The 11,370-nt window shown below is 38.5% G+C and overlaps 1 non-coding gene across 1 annotated transcript; it reads left to right on the top strand.

The window, feature by feature from the left end:
- Positions 1-285: 285 nt before the first annotated feature.
- LOC123928301 lies at positions 286-393 on the top strand. Its single transcript, XR_006815660.1, has one exon. It is a non-coding gene; the product is annotated as a U6 spliceosomal RNA (small nuclear RNA).
- The last annotated feature ends 10,977 nt before the right edge of the window (positions 394-11,370 follow it).

The following is an 11,370-nucleotide window of genomic DNA, read 5'->3' as shown; positions in this document are numbered from 1 at the left end:
GAAGGAAGAGAAAAATGAAGGGGGGCAGGAATCAGATGGGGAGATGAACCATGAGAGACTATGGACTCTGAGAAAGAAACTGAGGGTTTTAGAGGGGAAGGGAATGGGGGATGGGTTAACCTGGTGATGGGTATCATGAAGGGCAGGTATTGCATGGAGAACAGCATGTCATATGTAAACAATGAATCATGGAACACTACATCAAAAACTAATGATGTACTGTATGGTGACTAACATAGTGTAATAATAATACAAAATGAAAATTATCTTGCAGATTTTTAATTTATTCATTGCTTCAGCAGAATATACACTAAAATTGGAATAATTCAGAGAAGACTATCATGGCTTCCATGCAAGGATGACATGCAAATTCATGAGGCATCCCATATTTTTTGGAACACTTATGCTCTGTTGGTGGGAATCAAAAATTGTGCAACCACTATGGAAAATAGCTATGGAGATTCCTCAAAAATTAAACGGAAGTACCATATGATCCTATAATCCCCTCCTGGGTATATATACAAAATGATTCAAATTAGGATCTCAAGGAGATGTTTGTATGTCCAAGTTAACTGCATCTTACTAACAATAGCCAAGAGGTAGAAGTAATCTAAATATCCATGGAAAAATTAATGGATAAAGAAAATGTGATATACACATGCAGTGGAATATTATTCAATTAAAAAATGGAAATCCTGCTTCATGTCATACCATGGATGACTCTTAAGGATATTATGCTGAGATAAGCTGTCACAAAGAGACACATACTGTCTAACCCCATCTATATGAGGTATCTAAAGTAGCCAAACTCATAGAAACAGAAGATAAGAGGGTTTCCAGGGCATAGACAGGGGAGGAAATAGGGAGTCAGTGTTCATTAGGTATAGAGTTCCAGGTTTGCAAGATGAAAAAGTTCTGGAAATCTGTTGCAAAGCAACATAAATGTACTAACACTATTGAACTGTCCATTTACAAATGGTTAAGGTGGTAAGTTTTATATGTGTGTTTTACCACAATTCAAGAAAAATTGTTAATTTAACAATAGATAACAGTTTCCCTGGAGGGCACAGTAATTCTTGGTTGGAGAGGTGTCTAGAAGGAAGGTAGAGGCTCTTTGTGGCTACTCAGATATGAGTTAGGTACTTCTCCTGGGTCCAGTGTGGTCAAGCTTCACCCTATGTATGGGCCTATAGATTCCCAACCTCGTCTAGGTGGTTCTTTAAACTATTGCTATTTCAGTCCAACCCAGAGATTCTCATTTGGCCTGTGATATGACCTGGATTAAAAGATTTTTGAAAGCTCCCTCGATGGCTTGAATTGTAGCCTGGGCTTTAAAGCACTGTTTGGATTAATGATTTGTAAATTATACATATAAAAACAAAGTTAAAAGGATCTCTCTGGAACTTTCAAGAACTGTATATTCTCGGCACTCCTCCATTCTCTTCCTCATCACACTAGGTAATTCTGATTATTGTCCCCTCCTCAACCAATTTGAGAAATGTTATATTAGATGATTTCTAATGCCTCTTGGAGATAAAATACGTCCACAATTGCTGTTTTCTATTATAGGATTCTTCTGATCAATGGATTGGGCTAGATCCTATATTTGAACCCCAGTTACAGAGAATTGAGTTCCTCATCAACTGGATTTGCCCATGACCAAGGTTCTTGTTGAGGTTAGTGGGACAGTCTAAGTTCCAGCTGTGTGTGTACCCAGAACCCACTTATCCTTTTAAATCCTCAGTCAGTCAAACCACACAGCTGATGCAGCATTTGGGCTTAAAATCAACTTGTTGAGCTATAACAAAATCTCATTCTTTTGCTTATACATTGTTTGTCAGGCTATGGATAATTTAAGGATGTTCTGAAGAACAAAAGGATGAAATTTCATAGAGTTAACATTAGAGTAAAGAGGTTAGGCACTGCCAAAGGGATTTTTCTTGACTCCCTAAAAACCAGCAGTATATCAGAGGGTATAGGGAGTCTTAAGGAATTATTTATTATCAGGGTGTGTTCATTACCAAAGAATCCTGAATGGAGAGAACCCCTCACACATTCAGCCACTGTAAGCCAGTTTGGATACCCATGAGATCAGAAATCTGGCAGCACAGGAGACAGGGGACTTGCCAACTTAATGCTGTTTAATATTAATTAAACTTAATATAGCTCAGTTATCTGTTTTTCAGACATTCCCAAGAAGAATACCAGAAAAGAAGAAATAAATCTATATTCATATTTTATGTATATTGAAATTATATAATCATAAATGTTCTCATAATTATATATTCACATTATGTAAAACATCATATATTCTAAATTTCTGGATGTTTCTAGACTAACTGAATAGGAGAAATAGGAAAACAATAATTTTCATGAAATCAATTACCTGGGAAAATTCATATGAGAAGGTACGGGTGTCATTGTACAAATACACATTCTTAGTACACCATGAAGAAGGCTAAAATACTGCTATGTGTGTTGCACATTAGGCATTCAGGAGTGGGAATAATTAAAGCCCCCTAAAATTTTTTGAGAAGACATCATGAAGATATGGCTACCCAGCTGTGTTTTAAAACATGTCTAAGTTTAACCAATACCATTGGACAGTGCAGTTACCATGGTGGTATTATCTTGGGAAGGTATCCAGTCACACATAATCTTGGCAAAGGTTCACTGCATTCAAACTCTGATGGCTCCCTCTTTAGGAAGATGATTACATACATAAAACGGAACTATTGTAGTCTCTTCCTCATCTGATACAAGCCTGTAATACCACAGGGCAAGAAACACCTAATTTCTGTCCAGCAACCCGATTAAATTACAGTTGGTTTTCTGAACATGTAGAGATGTTAAGCTTTACTGAATTTTATATGAAATTAAATTAGCGTTCCCAGCATGCGCTAATGTAGCAGACATTATAGCGTTGTACACACAGGGAAGAAGAGAAGAAACCAAAGTTAAAGAGGCAGAGAACCCGGGTCTAGAGTCCTAGTCATGTTCTGAGACTTAATCCATAGAACTCAGGTTTCAGTAGATATAAAGGGTAAACTTGAACTTCATAAGCCAGGATTGTCAATAAATTCAGTGAGGAGTTTTAAAAATGTAGAGATTCTCAAGGCCTAGCCCATGATTTCTGTACAGAATAAGGCTGAAGAATGTGCATGCGTAAAAACTTCCTAGGTAAGATGGTTGTTTCCACCCAAGATGAAATAACAGGGGCTATGTTCACCATCCTGTAGAGACAACTAAAAAACTGGACAAACATATGAAACAATAATTTTAACACATTGGACATCATACAACATAGGGCAATAATTGCTGAAAGACAGGAAGCAAATGAGGTGAGTTCTACCGTCATCTCAGGTTAATGCCTTGAGAGAGTTTCCAGGTTGTGTTGCTGGTGGGAGGGACTGAGGCTGAGCCTGTTGGTGTCCCTGTGTTGGGAAAATGGAAATGGGAGTCCAAGGAAGCCAAAGTGGTTAGAGTTTGCAAAGTGGAGTCCTGAAGAGAGAGAACAGGATACAGTGAAAGCTCTGGAAAGCTGCCAATGACTCCTTCTCCAGTCTTCAGCTGAGTTCTGATCAGTATATATATGTTTAAAAAACAAAAGCAAAACCAAAATAAAACTACATAAGAGCAAAGAAAAATGCAACATCAACTCCTGATAAAAAACTGTCAGCAAACTAGTGTAAGGGTCTACTTAGCCAGAGCGACTCCATCTCAGTAAAACAGCCATTTTGTTGCTTGTGCAGTAAACTTAAAATGACCCTTCTCTCTCCCCCCACCCCCGAAGAATTTACTTAGAAACAAGTCTGGGAAACCAGTAAAATGTAGCCGACCAGTCCCTGAAAACAGAGTCCAGATACAAGAACGGGTCAGGTCAGGCGGAGGTAACAGAGCCCAGATGCAAGGACGAGTCAGGCCAGATGGAGGCATCCAATCAGTAAAGCACACATACTATCTCCCTAACCACCAAAGAATGTGGGCCCCGCCTTTTCAGGGGCCAACATGAGCGCCAGTCCTGACCAAAGTTGATAGGCTAGTGCAAATAGCTACCATAGGGTAAATTGTAATTCAATTGGCCACCTGTGTGTGACCTAGCATGACTATGTAACTTTCTCTGTGTATTACAATCTCATTGGCCAGGCTCAACCACATGGCCTTTGCGCTATAAAAGCTAGTCTGTGAGGCTGGGGGTGGTCACTCTCTCTGTAAGAGATGGCCCCGGCTGGTCATTTTGATTCTGGATACTGGCACAAAATAAAGCTTTACTTGACTTTTGCTTTGTATCAGTCTCGCTTCTTTGATAACGGACCCCAACACTAGGGAAAAAAGAGACCTTAACCTGGTAAAGATCATCTATGAAAAAACCATACTGTTAATATACTTAGTGATGAAAGGCAGAATTATTTCCCTTTGAAGATCAGAACCAAGAGAGGGACATCTGCTCTCATCGCATCTATTCAACATTTTCCTGGAGGTTCTAGCTGCTGCAATTAGGCAAGAAAAACAAAAATAATTGCATCCAGTTTGGAAATGATGAAATAAGCTTGTTTTTACTTGTAGGTGGCCTTGTCTATGTAGAAAATCTGATGGATATAAAAATGATATTTGAATTAATAAGTGAATTTAGCAAAGTTGTAGGATACAAAAATATACAAAACTCAGTAGTATTTAAATATAGTAGCAGCAAATATCTGGAAATTAAAATAAATGTCAATTATAATAGCATAAAATTAGGAAGTATTTAGGGATAAATCCAACAAAAGATGGGTAAAACCATCCCATAAGATACTGATGAGAGAAAGTAAAGAAAACCCAAATAAATGGAGAGATTTACTTTGTCTATGGGTTGGAAGATTCGATATTGTTAAGATGTCAGTTATCTCCAAATCTATCTGAAGATTCAACACAATCCTAATAAAAATTCCAGGAGGCTTTTTGCGGGGGGAGGGTGTGTAGAAATTGGCAAACTGATTTGAAAGTTCGTACGAAAATGCAAGGGATCTAGAATAGCAAAAACAAAAACAAAACCCTTTGCAAAGGACAAAGCCAGAGCGCCAACACTACCTGATAGAGCTGGTTAGCTCAAAATTATATTCTGAGGCAGACAATTAGTAATATCCTGAAACTGTACTAAGTCATTGCCTTCCTGTTTAGCAAATGACTAGTCTGGAGCGAAACAATATCCTGGAGGCATACGAGGTATGATTAAGCTGCCAGATTATCTACAAGAAGAAAGGAAATATGACATATGGACACTAAAGTAGGGATCTAAAACTTGTGTTTTAACAGGACCCATATTTCTAATGCATATAAATGGAGAAGCAATATTTGCCTACCTGCTCTTATTTATTGTGAAGATGAAAACATGCAAATATATTTAAAAAGGATAAAACACTATGAAGCTCTGGAACTGCTAGCTTATGCATGCAATCTTTAATAACATGTATTTGGATCTCCTAAGAGATGGGGAAAATTGCCCAACTCTTGTCCATTGTGGGAAAAATGTGCCCAAAAGTTGGGAGATAGAGTCACAGCCTGGACCACTTGTAGCATGTGAAAGCTTTGTGCTCAACGCCACATCCTGAGCTTTGGACTGGCCACAATTTAGAAGAGTAGCATGTGGGAAAGAAGGATATATAATCTAGGTATATACTAATTATACTATTAAGAAAGATTCATAGAGCACTTTGTACTAGCTCAGTAGATATTGGACTTTAGTAGTGAGTGGTGAGGATTAAACGAGAAAGAAGCATGACATATAAAGTATGGTGCTTATATTAGGAATTTTATAATGCTAATCAGATATATACATGGTTTTCAAACAACTCCCCCCACCCAAATAATGTTATAATTGAGGAGAGTAAAAAGCATTCCCCTTTGTGAACAATAATGTAAACCATACAATTTGTTCTACTTCCATTATTGCCATGGTTAACTGGGAGCTGAGAACCAGTTATGAAGCTTAGTTCTAACAATTCTAAAATTCCTATCAATTTTATATCTGATTCATATTTTCTTTCAATTAACCTCCATAAACCACTTATTTCTTTCTGGGAAGAGGGTCGGAAGAAGGAAAGTAAACAAGTGAATGAATGAATGGGTGCATGAATTAAGGAATAAATGAATGAATTACATATAAAGAAGTATATATAAATATATATTCATATTAGATATGAATATATATTTATATATAATTTACACATTTATATCATATATTAAGTATAAAATTTATATAGCATCCTAGCTACATATTTATTTACCATTATGCAATAAACATACATGAACTACTGAAGCAGATTCTACGTAAATCCCACCTGAAAACTAGCCTTACACTATAATTAAATCCCAGCATCTGTGAGAGTGTGTGTGTGTGTGTATGTGTACGTGTGTGTCTATCTCGTGTGTCTGTGTCTACCCTCACTCCATTAAATCTCATTCTCTAAGGACTTTGAGTTAAAGTAAAATCCATCCCTTTTGGCCAAAGAGGATTTGGTGTTAGTTAATTAAATTCCTCGTAGGCGTCTTTCCTGATGTAGTAATACTAAATCCAGAGATAAGTTGTCTTGGCAACTGTTTTGGCGACTGTTGACAGCCTGCTTTTTAGGCTTGTGAATAAAGATGTTTGAGAATGTAAATCACCAGCTGAGGTTTAACAGATTTTATTCTCACTTTCCCAAAGAAGCTGGACACTAATTGATAATACAGTACACTTTTATTTATGTTTAAATAACAATATAGCAATATTCGTAGCTCAGCCCTTGGATGATTACATATATTATTCATGCTTTCAAAATGTAATAAAGATACATAATATCAGTTTTCCAATTAAAGTTTATGACCAAGCTTGGTGATGGTTATAGTTTTTGGCAGAGATTTTTAATTTTCTTCAAATGCTTTCTTGGGATTCACAAAACAGCTTCAAGCATAAACATATTTTGCTTGGGGGAACGGGAAGGGCAGAAACTAACACACATGCGCATGAAGATGTCATATATATGCAAACACTTTCCAGGTACTGAATCTTGCAAAAATTAACAATAGCCCTATTTTTAAAAATAATTTCTTTTAATTAAGATATACTTTTAGCGTTCACATGCAGTAGAGAAATTGGCTGTTGAGTTAATTTGTTAACTATCAATTTTTGTGGCTAGCTAATGTGCACTGATGTCCATTCCTAGCACTAAAAAAAAAAGTGTGACAATAAAACCATTTTTACTAGATAATAAAGTAATCCTCACTTGAGAGGCTGCACATTGAATGCTTTATAGAAATAAAGGGTATTAAACAATTATACAATTGAAAGGAGCTTAAGATCTTTTGGTCCAACCTCTTTACTTTACAGAAGAGGATACTGAGATCCAGAGTAGCTATAAATACCACGAGTCTCTTTTAACTACAATCAGGTCATAAGGTCCCCTATATTGTCAATGCAATATAGAGGGTCCTGCCGTGATGGCCTTCCCTGTACTTATTTCTTGCTTAAATAACCCTTTCATGGTATTTTTTTCCTTTTCATAGGGACAGCATGGTGTAATTTAAGTTTGGACTTCTGGGACACCTAGGTGGCTCAGTCAGTTAAGCATCTGCCTTCAGCTCAGGTCATGATTCTGAGATCCAGTCCTGTGTCCAGTTCTTGCTCAGTGGGGAGCCTGCTTCTCCCTCTGTCTGCTGCTCCCCCTGCTTGTACTCTCTCTCTCTCTCTGTCTGACAAATAATAAATAAAATCTTAAAAAAAAAATCAAAGTTTGGACTTCTGAGTCATATACCCCTGGGTTCAAATTCAGATTACTTAAAAAATATTCCACCTCCATAATTTTGATTCCCATATAATCCTATGGTTAAGGAGTAGCCACCCTATCTATAAATTACATGCAAGTGTTCTATAATCTTGAAATTATAAAGATGACAAAGGATCCCACCCTACCATGAGAACTTCATATTGCACACAACACATAGTTAGAGTCCTTTAGCTCTACAGAAAAATGCGTAATTCAAAATCAGTCTCCATTTAGTGCCCACAGGTGACCTGTTCTCATTTGGGACTGCTAAGGAAGAGACTGCCAACTTGTTATGGCTGAATCTTTTTCTCTGTGACCCATCCTGTCCTTTTCCCATGGACATTAGTCTGCAACAAAATATCTGCTTCTTGTTGTTGTTTTTTTTTAAATCTTAATGCATTACAGCTAAAAAGGGCTACAAGATACTATACTTTTTTCTCTAGTAGAATATGCTTGTTCAGTTCTTTTTTAAGCCCATCCCTTCTCAATAATATGACATGGTTCTTCTGTAGGACTCATTCACTAGGGCAGTACTGTCTGACAGAAATCTTGGCAGTGACGTAACTGTTCTGTGTCTGCCCTGACAAAAATGGTGGCCACTAGCCTCGTGGGGCTATTGAGCACTTGAGATAGGACTAATGTGTTGGCTGAAATGAATTTTTTATTTTACTTAATTTTGGTTCATTCAAATTTAAATGTCAACATGTGAGTAGAAGCTACCATATTGGGAGTTCAGGTCTAGAAGTTGGATGGATAGATATTAGGAGCCTACCTCTCTACCTCTTCCTTTTCTTTCCTCTCTTTCTTCCTGCTTTCCCCAAGTCTGTTTTCTTCAAGTTTTTTCTTCTATACATGATAAAGTAACCCAGGCCAAAGGGGCTTCTTCCAAGGAGACATATTTTGCTTCTTACTGGAATCTTTTTGGGGATGATCAACCTGGGAAAAAATGAGACTATCAGGCTCTGTAGAATCTTGAGAAGGAAATTCTTTGAGGTCAAGGAGGTCTGTTATCAACCTGTGCCCCTCAGACCACACCTTATAGGTAACTATCCCCTCTTCCAGTTCAGAATGCAAGTCACAGCTGAGCATCTCCTGTATTACTGGCACTGACATTTTTTGATATGCTGTAGTCATGTCTTATCCCCTTTAAATAACCTGATGTACATCTTTTTTTTTTTAAGATTTTTTATTTTATTTATTTGACAGAGAGAGATCACAAGTAGACAGAGAGAGAGAGAGAGGGAAGCAGGCCCCCTGCCGAGCAGAGAACCCAATGCGGGACTCGATCCCAGGACCCCGAGATCACGACCCGAGCCGAAGGCAGCGGCCCAACCCACTGAGCCACCCAGGCGCCCCCCTGATGTACATCTTAATGTCAAAAGCTTTTAGTGCTCTAAGTCATTAAGTCTAGACTTCGTTCTTTTTTTTTTTAAAGTTTTTATTTATTTACTTGACAGACAGAGATCACAAGTAGGCAGAGGCAGACAGAGAGAGAGGGAGAAGCAGGCTCCTTGCTGATCGAGCGGGGCTCGATCCCAGGACCCTGAGATCATGACCTGAGCCAAAGGCAGAAGTTTTAACCCATTGAGCCACCCAGGTGTCCCTAGACTTCATTCTTAAAATAGGTAATGATTTCATTTTTAAAGGCTTTGCTCATCTCTCTCTAGTCCCTCCATCCCCATGTGCTGTGTAAGGATAGAAGATACCCATGTCACAACTGGCTTTTCAAAATTTCTTGTGTTTATTCATTGCACAAACAGCTTCCTTCATTCTACTACTGCTGGAGGGAGATAAAAAGGACACAAGATGAATATGGGCATTTGTATTATAAGGTAGAAGACAGACAAAGTATTTCATAGGTAGCTCTCAGAAGGTTTCTTAGTTTCAAAAGAAATTCCCTTCTTCCCCCTCTAGTGTCTAGTGTCTCACCTAGAGATTTTGTTTCGGGAAGTCCTTGTCTCTAAGCTTCTGAAGTCACATCTTTCAACAGTGATTTCTGAGTGCATGGCCTGTGGCTACTGAAGCCCAGACCCATTCGTTCAAGATTTGACTTTCTAGACACCAGCTGGCTCATGACATAGTTGGGAATCAAAAGCCACTGCCTTGCTGGGGGGAGGTGGGATTGGGAGAGGGGGAGGGGGCTATGGACATTGGGGAGGGGAGGCGAACCATAAGAGACTATGGACTCTGAAAAACAACCTGAGGGTTTTGAAGGGTCAGGGGTGGGAGGTTGGGGGAACAGGTGGTGGGTGATGGGGAGGGCACGTTTTGCATGGAGCACTGGGTGTTGTGCAAAAAGAATGAATACTGTTACGCTGAAAAAAAAATAAATAAAAAGGGAAAAAAAAAAAAGCCACTGCCTTCTTTGTAGCTGAGTACAGGCTGCTTTCTAAAGCCATTATTTTAATAAATTACTTCCTTAAACTGAGACCAAATGTGCAATTTAATCCACTGTAATGACCGTGCTAATTCTTTAGCAATATCCCCATCTCCTCTTTGCTGTCTAAAACATCCTTTTCATATTTTTTTCCTGATGATGTGCATGGTTTGTTTCTTGCAGCCTTAGAGAAAGTCCTTGGCATCTACTGTGGTATAGACCCCACTTTGTACTCCACTGATCAGCAATGTGATCACCTAGACCAACATTCTAAGGAAATTATAGTGTCCATGAAGGAAGCTGTTATCCATTCATTTAGTATTTGATGTTTCCTGTATGAGGACCTCTGTCTGGGTTTATTTCTTTTATTTAATAACATTAAGAATTGTTATCAGGTTGGCATTACCATTCTTACTTGCCAGTGAGGAAACTGATACCCGAGGAATAAAGAAAATTCTGCAGGATTTTGTAGCTCCTTGTGGTGGGGTTGACATGCAACCCAGGTCTCTGTGGACCCAGGGACAGCTCTCTCTGTTTTTCACACATTTAATCCACTTAAAAAAGCAGTGCGTCAAAACAAACTGGGGGTTGCTGGGGGGAGGTGGTGTTGGGAGAGGGGGAGGGTGTTATGGACATTGGGGAGGGTATGTGCTATCGTGAGTGCTGTGAAGTGTGTAAACCTGGTGATTCACAGAACTGTTCCCCTGGGGATAAAAATACATTATATGTTTATAAAAAAAAAAAAAGGATGAATACCCAACTTTTGTAGCAACATGGACGGGACTGGAAGTGATTATGCTGAGTGAAATAAGTGAAGCAGAGAGAGTCAAGTATCATATGGTTTCACTTATTTGTGGAGCATAACAAATGACATGGAAGACATTGGGAGATGGAGAGGAGAAGGAAGTTGAGGGAAATTGGAAGGGGAGGCAAACCATAAGAGACTATGGACTCTGAAAAACAACCTGAGGGTTTTGAAGGGGCAGGGGTGGGAGGTTGGGGGAACCAGGTGGTGGGTAATAGGGAGGGCACGTATTGCATGGAGCACTGGGTGTTGTGCAAAACAATGAATACTGTTACGCTGAAAAATAAATAAATAAATTAAAAAAAAAAGCAGTGCGTGTGTCTCATTCTCTCTACCTGTGAAATGAAAATGATGGCCAGGTTACTGTTCTACTTTTTTTCTCATGGAAGTAGAGATTTATAAAT

Source organism: Meles meles, chromosome 1, assembly GCF_922984935.1.
Source record: "Meles meles chromosome 1, mMelMel3.1 paternal haplotype, whole genome shotgun sequence".
In the NCBI taxonomy this organism is placed as follows: Eukaryota; Metazoa; Chordata; class Mammalia; order Carnivora; family Mustelidae; genus Meles; species Meles meles.
Note: the sequence above shows the minus strand (reverse complement) of the source record. Positions and strands in the feature narration are given on the sequence as shown.